Raw genomic sequence first — 10,650 nt, 5'->3', positions numbered from 1 at the left:
TTATGCTATATTGGATTGTCACGTCAAAATGGTGACCTTAGCCATGTCAGGGTTATCTCGAATAGAGTGGAAAGGGACTCCTGGCTATTCCACCAACATGGTTATTTCTTACGTGAAAGCTCGGCATATGGTCGAGAAGGGATGTATAGATTATTTCGCTTATATTCGCGATTCCAGTGCAGATGTTCCTTCTATGGATTCAGTCCCAGTTGTCCGTGAGTTTCCAAATATATTTCCTACAGATTTATCGGGGATACCACCCGACAGAGATATTGACTTCTGTATGTATTTGGCTCCGGGCACCCAGCTCATTTCGATTCGCCCCAACAGGAATTGAAGGAGCAATTACAAGAATTGCTTGATCTGGGATTCATTAGACCTAGTGTCTTGCCCTGTCGTGCGCCCGTGTTGTTCGTGAAGAAGAAAGATGGGTCGATGAGAGTGTGTATAGATTATTGGCAGTTAAACAATGCTACTATCAAGAACAAGTATCTATTGCCAAGAATTGATGACTTATTCGATCAACTTCAGGGTGCCAAGGTGTTTTCAAAGATCGATTTGAGGTCTTGTTACCATCAGTTGAAGATTAGGGCATCTGATGTCCTTAAGATAGCTTTTCGGACTCGGTATGGGCATTACGAATTCCTAGTGATGTCATTTGGCCTGACAAATGCCCCAACATCGTTTATGGATTTGATGAACATGGTGTTCAAGACCTTTTTGGATTCTTTTGTGGTTGTATTCATTAATGATATCCGGATTTACTCCAACAATCGAGAGGAGAATGAGAAGCATCTTCGGATTGTGCTTCAGACTTTGAAGAATAATCAATTATATGCCGAATTTTCAAAATGCGAATTTTGGTTAGACTCAGTTGCCTTTTTGGGGCATGTTTTATCGGCAGAAGGCATAAAAGTGGATCCTAAGAAGATTGAGGCAGTTTAGAATTGGCCTAAACCTACTTCAGCTACAGAGATCCTGAGTTTTCTGGATTTGGCAGGTTATTATCGTCGGTTAGTGGAGGAGTTTTCATCCATAGAATCCCCATTGACCAAATTGACCTAGAAGGGTGCCCCATTCAGATGGGCAGGCGAGTGTGAGTTGAGCTTTCTGAAGCTCAAGACTACTTTGACTACGGCGCCAGTGTTGGTATTGCCCACATGCTCAGGATCATATACGGTGTATTGTGATGCATCTCGCATTGGGCTTGGTGCAGTATTAATGCAAGATGGAAGAGTGATTGCATATGAGTCATGACATTTGAAGGTTCATGAAAAGAATTACCCTATTCATGACTTAGAATTGGTAGCCATTGTCCATGCGTTGAAGATTTGGAGGCACTACCTTTACGGTGTTTTGTATGAGGTATTCAATGATCATCGTAGTCTACAGTATCTGTTCAAACAAAAAGATCTCAATTTAAGACAGAGAAGATGGTTGGAGTTGTTGAAAGACTATGATATCACCATTTTGTATCACCTCGGAAAGGCCAATGCGGTGGCCTAAGCTTTGAGTAGAAAGGTTGTGAGTATGGGCACCCTTGCGTATATTTCGGTTGGTGAGAGGCCGTTAGCTACAAATGTTCAGACTTTGGCAAATCAGTTCATGAGTTTAGATGTTTTAGAGTCTAGTCAGGTTCTAGCTTGCACAGTCGCTCGGTCTTCCTTGTATTAGCGCATTAGAGAGTGACAATATGATGATCCTCATTTGCTTGTCCTTAAGGACACGGTGCGGCACGGTGGTGCCAAGCAGGTTATTGTGGGGGAAGATGGAGTTCTTCGGATGCAGGGTCGTATTTGTGTGCCTAATATGGATGGACTTGGTGAATTAATTCTTGAGGAGGCCCACAGCTCCCGATATTCTATTCATTCGGGTGCTGCCAAAATATATCAAGATTTGCGGCAACATTATTAGTGGAGGAGAATGAAGAAGGATATAGTTGCATATGTAGCTTGGTGTCTAAATTGTGAGCAAGTCAAGTACGAGCATCAAAGACCTGATGGTTTGCTTCAGAAATTCGAAATTCCTGAGTGGAAGTGGGAGCGTATCACTATAGATTTTGTTGTTGGGCTCTTATAGACTCAGAGAAAGTTCGACGTAGTATGGGTTATTGTGGACGGGTTGACCAAGCCAGCACATTTCATTCCAGTAGCAGTTACCTATTCTTCAGAGTGGTTAGCGGAGATTTACATCCACGAGATTATCTGCCTTCACAGTGTGCCCGTGTCTATCATTTCTGATCGAGGTACGGAGTTCACTTTGCAATTCTAGAGGGTTGTACAACATGAGTTAGGAACGGGGTTTAGTTGAGTACAACATTTCATCCTCAGACGAACGGACAATTTGAGCGCACTATTCAAATATATGAGGATATGCTTCGCGCTTGTGTTATGGATTTCGGAGGTTCTTGGGATCGATTCTTGCCGCTTGTAGAGTTTTTCAATAATAACAGCTATCAGCCGAGCATTCAGATGGCTCCATATGAAGCATTATATGGGAGGCGATGTCATTAACTAGTTGGCTGGTTTGAACCAGGAGAGGCTCGATTGTTGGGTACTGATTTGGTACAGGATGCCTTGGATAATGTCAAGATTATTCAGGATCGACTTCACACAGCTCAGTCTAGGCAAAAGAGTTATGTCGACTGTAAAGTTCGTGATGTTGCATTCATGGTTGGAGAAAGAGTATTGCTCCGGGTTTCACCTATGAAGGGTGTAATGAGGTTCGGAAAGAAGGGTAAGTTAAGCCCTAGGTATATCGGACCCTTTGAAATTCTTGAAAGGGTGGGTGAAGTAGCGTACAGGCTTGCACTACTACCTAGTTTATCAGCAGTTCATCCGGTGTTCCATGTGTCTATGCTTTAGAAATATTATGGTAATCCGTCCGATGTGTTAGATTTCAGCTCAGTCCAAATGGACAAGGATTTGACTTATGAGGAGGAGTAGGTAGCTATTCTAGCCCGGCAGGTCCGACAGTTGAGGTCTAAGAGTTATCCATCAGTTCGAGTATAATGGAGAGGTCAGTTGGTTGAAGCATCTACCTGGGAGTCCGAGTTGGATATGCGGAGTAGATATCCACACATTTTTACCACCATAGGTACTGTTCTAATTTCGTTCGAGGACGAACGTTTGTTTTAGAGGTGGAGAATGTGATGACCTGATAGGTCATCTTTAGATTTAACATTCAATTATGTTCTCTGAGAACTCGAATAGCACCATTTGGCATTCCTCGACTTGCGTGCGTAGTCCGTATATTTTTCCAGAAAGTTTTTATGTGAAAAATTAATAAAAATGAGAAAATAGTGCTTTAAAACTCACTTAAGTTGACTTCAGTCAACATTTTGAGCAAACGGACCCAGATCAGTATTTTGACGATCCCGGTGTATTCGTATCTTAATTTGGGACATGCCCGAAATCTAATTTGGTGGTTCCTAGCTTGAGTTATCGCCAATCATTGAAAATTAGAAGTTTGAAAGTTTAAAGATTTTAAAGTTTGACCACAAATTAACTTTTATTGATATCGGGCTCGAATTTCGATTCCGAAAGTTGAAATAGTTGTGTTATGTCATTAGGGATTTACTTGCAAAATTTGAGGTTATTCCGAATTGATTTGACATAGAGCTATTTAAGGAAACTAGTGTATTTGGCCGCACTTCGCTCGATTATTAAATTATTTTTCACGTGCAAATATTTTAATTAAAATATAGTGATAATTCTTTTGAAATTATTTTTGTCATACCTACTAACTTCCTACTTCAAACAAAAAGTACTTTCACTTTCCATGAATGTGTTTTCATATATAGATAGGTGTGTTTGCATGAATGTGTTTCCATCTTCATGTATATTAATATATACTCCCTCTATTCTATTTTATGTAGACCTATTACTATTTGAATGTCCAATAAATTTATTTTTGAGTATATTTTAAATATATATTTTAAATATTCTGAGTTTTTAACTTTGTGATTAATAGTACTTTAGTTTCTGCATATGTAAATTTTATTTTTAAAGTTTTTGAAAATACTATGTACGAATTCACATTAAAAATTAGTGAGTTTGTCCCTCATACTCCGAAAAGGTTCACACAAATTGGATCAAAGGGAGTAATATTTTGTTTGTACATCTAAATTTTTTTATATAGTTATTAGTACTTTTTATAAATTTTTCTTATTTTTTAAATAAAGCATGAAGTAGTAAAAGAAAAAGGATAAATAAAGTAATTGAAACCTACCATACACGAAACGAACTAAATGAAATATCCTTCTCAAATTAAGCTCCAGTTTCGGCCGAATATTCCATTTCCTTCCCTTTTCTAGTAATTTTTCTATTTCTCTTTCCTTTTCCATTTGTTCGTTCTTATTTTTCTTTTCCTCCCCTTAATCTCTTCCAAGTTTTATGCAAAATTTCCAAAATTCAGTTTTTTCTTAAAATACTCTCATCATAATTTCCTATAAATTCAAAGTGCTTCAACGAAAAAAAAGAAAGAGATATCAAGATAAAACAATTACACACACACAAATATATCAAATTAACTATAGTTTATGAGCAAAACTTCTACAAAACTTCTAACTGTTGTTTCCTTTCTTCTTTTTCCTTCACCCCATGATATTCAATTGGAGGTCAAGATAGTAAGAGTTTTGATGATTCCTTGGAGTTACAAATTAAATGGCCTTGGATTATTAATGCGTTGATTCCCTTATTTCGTTCATCCTTGTATCTATATATTTCTACTATCACACTGCACAAGATTTTGATTTGGTTTGTGAAAAAATTAGATGGTGAATGCATATGGTGTTTCTATTTATATAAAGGTGTTTTGAATTTAGTGGTGAAAAGTCCTTTCAAATTCTGCAATTATAAGTGATGCATGCATATATAAAGTTGTAATTGAAAGTTTACTCTAAAAGGTGAGAATTAATTCTAGAACTGAAAGGTTATGTAAGGGATTTAAAGGAGGGGTAATTAAAGAAGAAGGAAAAAAGGAGACATAAATGTTGAAAATCAGGCAATCCTAATTTACTACATTTCTTCATTGCCTTCGCAATTCTTTATTGGTATTTATTTTACAGTTATAGGTACACATTAAATTCTATTGAAAACTCATGAATATATTGTATTTTTTAGTAAAGAAATAAGGTAAAAAGTCAAAAAACACCAGTGTGATGACCTGATAGGTTATCTTTAAATTTAACATTCAATTATGTACTCTCAGACCTCGAATACCACCATCTAGCATTCCTCGACTTGTGTGCGCAGTCCGTATATTTTTCGAAAAGCGTTTATGTGAGAAATTGATAAAAATGTGAAATAGTGCCTAGGAATTTACTTAGGTTGACTTCGGTCAATATTTTGAACAAACAGACCCGGATCAGTATTTTGACAGCTCCGGCAGGTCCGTATCATAATTTAGGACTTGAGCGTATGCTCGGAAGTTAATTTGGAGGTCCCTAGCTTGAGCTATCGCCATTTATTAAAAATTAGAAGTTTGAAAGCTTAAAGATTTCAAAATTTGACTACAAATTGACTTTTATTGATATCGGGCTCGAAGTTCGATTTTGAAAGTTGGAATAGCTCCGTTATGTCGTTTGGGCTTACATGCAAAAATTTAGGTCATTCCAGATTGTTTTGACGCATTTCGGCGCGAGTTCTAGAATTGAAATTTTCATAAATTCACTAAGTTCGAATCGATGTGCGAATTATAGTTTTGACGTTGTTCGACGTGATTTACGACCCCGAGTAGGTCTGTATGATGTTTTAAGACTTGTTGGTATATTTGGTAGAGGTCTCGAGGGCCTCGGGTGGATTCCCGATGGTTAACAGATCAAAATTTGGACTTAAGGAAAATCTAAAATTTTGGCTTTGTGGTGCAATCGCACATGCAGAATTTTGACCGTAGGTATGAGCTCGCAGAAGTGCTTGATCCATCGCAGATGCGAAGCGGAGGAAGGGCAGCCACTGATTGCAGAAGCGGGCAGGTACACCGCAGAAGCGGGTCGCACCTGCGGGTGATCGATCGCAGAAGCGGAAGGCGAGAGGGAAGGCTTCTTCGCAGAAGCGGACAGCTCCTCCATAAAAACGGACTCTTGTCCGCAGAAGCGAGCCAGCCCGCAGAAGTGATAGCCATCCTCGCATCTGTGAGATCGCAGATGCGGTCAAATACACTGCAGAAGCAAAAATCTCTAGACAGAATAAAATCGAAGGAGTCCGAGACTTTTCTCATTTTTGGACATTTCAAGTACAGGTTGGGGGAAAAACTTGAGGTAAGTCACTTGTGATCCTTGTTAGTCAATAATATTAAATTATCATTGAGTATTCCGACTATATTACGTGTTTTTGAGGTGAAATTCGAGGATTTGGGCCTAGGAATTTGAAAATAGGATTTGGGGATTTAAAGGTCGAGTTGATGTCGAAATTTAGTAAAATTTGTATGGTTGGACTCATGGTTGAATGAATGTTCATATTTTATTACTTTTATCACATTTTGAGATGTGGGCCTCACTGTTGAATTTTGAATTGAATTTTGGATTTTAATTAGAAAGTTTAGTTTTTTCATATAGAATTGGTTTCTATAATTCGTGTTGAGTATATTGAATTGTTTGTGACTAGATTCGAGGCATTCAGACACCAATTCGCGAGATAAAGGTTTATTGGAATCTTGAGTTGGTTGCAAAGCAAGGTAAGAGTCGTGGTTAACCTTAACTTGAGGGAGTAGGACTTGTTTTTCTATTTTCTACGTGATTTAATCTGTGTGTACAACGTATATGTGAGGTGACGAGTACTTATGCGTTGTGGTTAAGTAAAAGCATGTGGGTAGAATTTGTTCATTGTGAATAATTGCCTATTTAATTAAGATATTCCCGCTTAAGTTTAATTTTGGTTATTTGATCACTTTTCATGAAATTATTTCTAATTTAATTATTGTTGAATATTTTGGAAAGTGAGATCGGTATTCTAGTATTGAATTAATTTATAAGTATAGATCCCCGCATTTAAATACTCTTCCAAATTTATATTATCATTTTCATGGTAAGGAAGAGTGTAAAAGCACGAAGGGTGATGCCTTGCCATTTATACTATTTATATTATTTTTGTCACGTTGAGGAAGTGTAAAAATATGAAGGGTGATGTCGTGCTATTTTCCCATTATTATCTATTAATTTATAAAGTGAGGAAGATAGTTAAAGCACGAAGGGTGATGCTATACCATTTAAATTATTTATTCATCATACTGTGGCAAGAAAGAGAGTCAAAACACGAAGGGTGATGTCGTTCCATTCATATTATTTATTTATCATTTTATGGGAAGGATGAGAGTAAAAGCACGAAGGGTGGTGTCATGCCATTTTTATATTTCAGCTACCTATTTTGTTGTTGGTGCATTATTTGGCTGCTACGTGACACTTCCCTCGCTGAAATTTTTATACCATTTCCCTTCACATGTTCCCTCCCAAATTATAAAATTTGTTAATTATTGTGTTCAATATTACTTCGTATATGTATATACTTGGACAAAATATTTACGTATGTGTCTTGTCATAGCCTCGTCATTACAACACTGAGGTTAGACTCAACACTTACAGGGTACATGGGGTCGGTTGTACTCATACTACACTCTGCACTTCTTGTGCAAATTTTGGAGTTGGTCTCAGCGGCGTACCATAGATTTTATCGGATTCAGCTACCCAGAGGAGACTTGAGGTATAACTGCACAGCGTCTGCAGTTCTGAAGTCTCCTCCTACTTTATCTCAGCTGTGTATTATCTTTCAAACAACTTGAATTTTGTTGAGACCTTTATTTGTATTATACTAGTAGGTCATGCAATTGTGACACTAGATTCAGGGATGTATTTGGATGATTCGGTTGTTATGGTCTTCTGTACTTTATTTTAGTAATTGACTTCCGTTTAATTTTGATTTGTTTAAAAATGGTTAAGATTATTCTAACGTAGGCTTGCCTAGCAAGTGTAATGTTAGGCGTCATCATGGTCCCGAAGGTGGGAATTTCGAGTTGTGACAAGTTGGTATCAAAGCACTAGCTTACTTAGGTATCACGAGTCACGAGCAAGCTTAGTGGAGTCTGAAGGATCGGGACAGAGACGTCTGTACTTATTTTCATAAGGCTATGAAGTTTAGGAATAATGTCACTTCTTTCTTATTTTGTCGTGCGATTTTATTCTATCATCGATGATTGAATCATTCTATTCTTGTTCTCTCGTAGATGGCGAGAACACGTACTACATCTACCGCCGGATAGGAGCCAGAGCCCCCGGTGGCAACTATGACCAGGGATAGAGGCCGAGGTAGAGCTCAATCTAGAGCTCAAGCAGCAACACCTGTTGTATAACCTCAGGTGGATTTGGAGGCGGAGGTTCCACATCACACTGTACCTGTTGGACTAGTTCAGATCCCGGAAGGATTCATAGCTACTCCAGTGCTTCAGGACGCTCTAGTCCGTTTGGTGAGCCTTATGGAGGAGGTGGCCCAGAATGGTACATTTCTAGTGGCACGAGCCATCTCACAGGCTGGGGGAGGATCGCAAACTCCCACTAATCCAGCTTCGAAGCAGATGGCTCCCCAGTATCAGGCTCCAGCAGCCCCGCCAGTTGGGGTAATTCAGCTGGTGGTTGCGGCATACGCCGATGATAGGCCCACCATGTCGTCTGAGGCTTTATTGAGGTTGGACACGTTTACTAAGCTCTTTCCAGTTTACTTTAGTGGTGCACCTACTTAGGAGCCACATGATTATCTTGACCGATGCCATGAGGTGCTACGGAACATGGTATAGTCTAGACCAATGGGGTGGATTTTGCTATGTTTCAGATGACGGATTCCGCTAATAGGTGGTGGAGAGATTTTATGTTGACCAGACCAGTTGGTTGCCTGCACTTACCTGGGATCAGTTCTCTTAGCTATTTCTAGAGAAGTACCTCCCTGTCACACTGAGAGAGGATTACCTCAGGCAGTTTCAGTGTCACCAACAGGGCAGTATGACTGTTACTCAGTACGAGACTCGTTTTGTGGATCTAGCCTGCCATGCTACTATTTTTCTCTATACTAAGAGGGAGAGGGTGAGGATATTCATTGAGGGACTCACTTACCTTATTAGGCTTCAGATGGCCAATGAGACTATCCTTTCAGGCAACTGCAAATGTTGCTAGACTGATAGAGATGGTTCTTGCTCAGGAAAGGGGACATGTGTATGATAAGAGACCTCGTCAGTTCGGTAGGTTCAGTGGTGCCTCGTCTGGAGGCAGGGGTAATTTTGGTAGAGGCCATATTCCCAAGCCGTTTCAGTCAGCACTCCAAGCATCTCATGGTGCTTTAGGGAGCAGTGGTCTAATTGTGTCTCATCCTGACCAGTTAGCTTATAGTGCACCACCAGCTCCTATTAGTGCACCTCCGATCCCGAGTCATCAGAGTGGTTATACAGGTCGACATGGCTAGTCCTAGGGTCAGCAGTCACAACAGCGGAGGGCTTGTTATACTTGTGGGGACCTTAGGAACGTTGCTAGATTTTACCCCAAGTCTCAGGGCAGCATGCAGCAGCAGGGTTCTCTTGCTATGATTCCAGCACCAGCTGTTCCTCTACACGCCCAGCCAGCTAGGGGCAGGGGTCAGACATCTAGAGAGGGAGTTCAGGTCGTTAGAGGTGGAGACTAGCCAGTTAGAGGCCGTCCCAAAGATGTAGCTCCGAGTGGTGGGGCCCATCACTGATTTTATGCTTTTCCAGCTAGGACTGAGGACGGGTCATCCGATGCCGTGATCGCAGGTGTTGTTCCAGTTTTCCATAGAGATGCTTTAATTCTATTTGATTAAGGATCTACTTAATCCTATGTGTCCTCCTACTTTGCTTCATATCTGATTGTGCCTCATGATTCTCTGAGTGCTTCTGTGTGTGTCTCCACACCGGTGGGAGATTCTGTTGTGGTAGATCATGTCTATCGTTCGTGTGTGTTTACAATTGGGCGCCTTGAGACTAGCGTGGATCTTCTACTTCTTGATATGGAAGATTTTGATGCCATCTTGGGTATGGATTGGCTGTTACCTTATCATGCTATATTGGATTGTCACGCCAAAACGGTGACCTTAGCCATGCTGGAGTTTCCTCAATTAGAGTGGAAAGGGATTCCTGGCCATTCTACCAGTAGGGTTATCTCTTTTGTGAAGGCTTGACGTATGGTCGATAAGGGTTGTCTAGCTTATTTGGCCCATATTCGCGATTCTAGTGCAGATGTTCGTTCTATGGGTTCAGTCCCAGTTTTTCGTGAGTTTCCAGATGTATTTCCTACAGATTTTTTGGGGATGCCACTCGACAGAGATATTGACTTATGTATTGATTTGGCTCCGGGCACCTAGCCCATTTCTATTCCACCATATCGTATGGCCCCGCCAGAGCTAAAACAATTGACGGAGCAGTTACAAGACTTGCTTGATTAGGGATTCATTAGACCTAGCATCTCGCCCTGGGGTGCACAAGTATTATTTGTAAAGAAGAAAGATGGTTCAATGTAGATGTGTATAGATTATCGACAGTTGAACAAGGCTACTATCAAGAACAAGTATTCGTTGCCAAGGTTTGATGACTTATTTGATCAACTTCAGGAAGCCAAGGTGTTTTCAAAGATTGATTTGAGGTCTGGTTACCATCAGT

This window comes from Nicotiana tomentosiformis, chromosome 9, assembly GCF_000390325.3.
Source record: "Nicotiana tomentosiformis chromosome 9, ASM39032v3, whole genome shotgun sequence".
NCBI classification, from domain to species: domain Eukaryota; kingdom Viridiplantae; phylum Streptophyta; class Magnoliopsida; order Solanales; family Solanaceae; genus Nicotiana; species Nicotiana tomentosiformis.
This window is presented reverse-complemented; position numbering follows the sequence as displayed.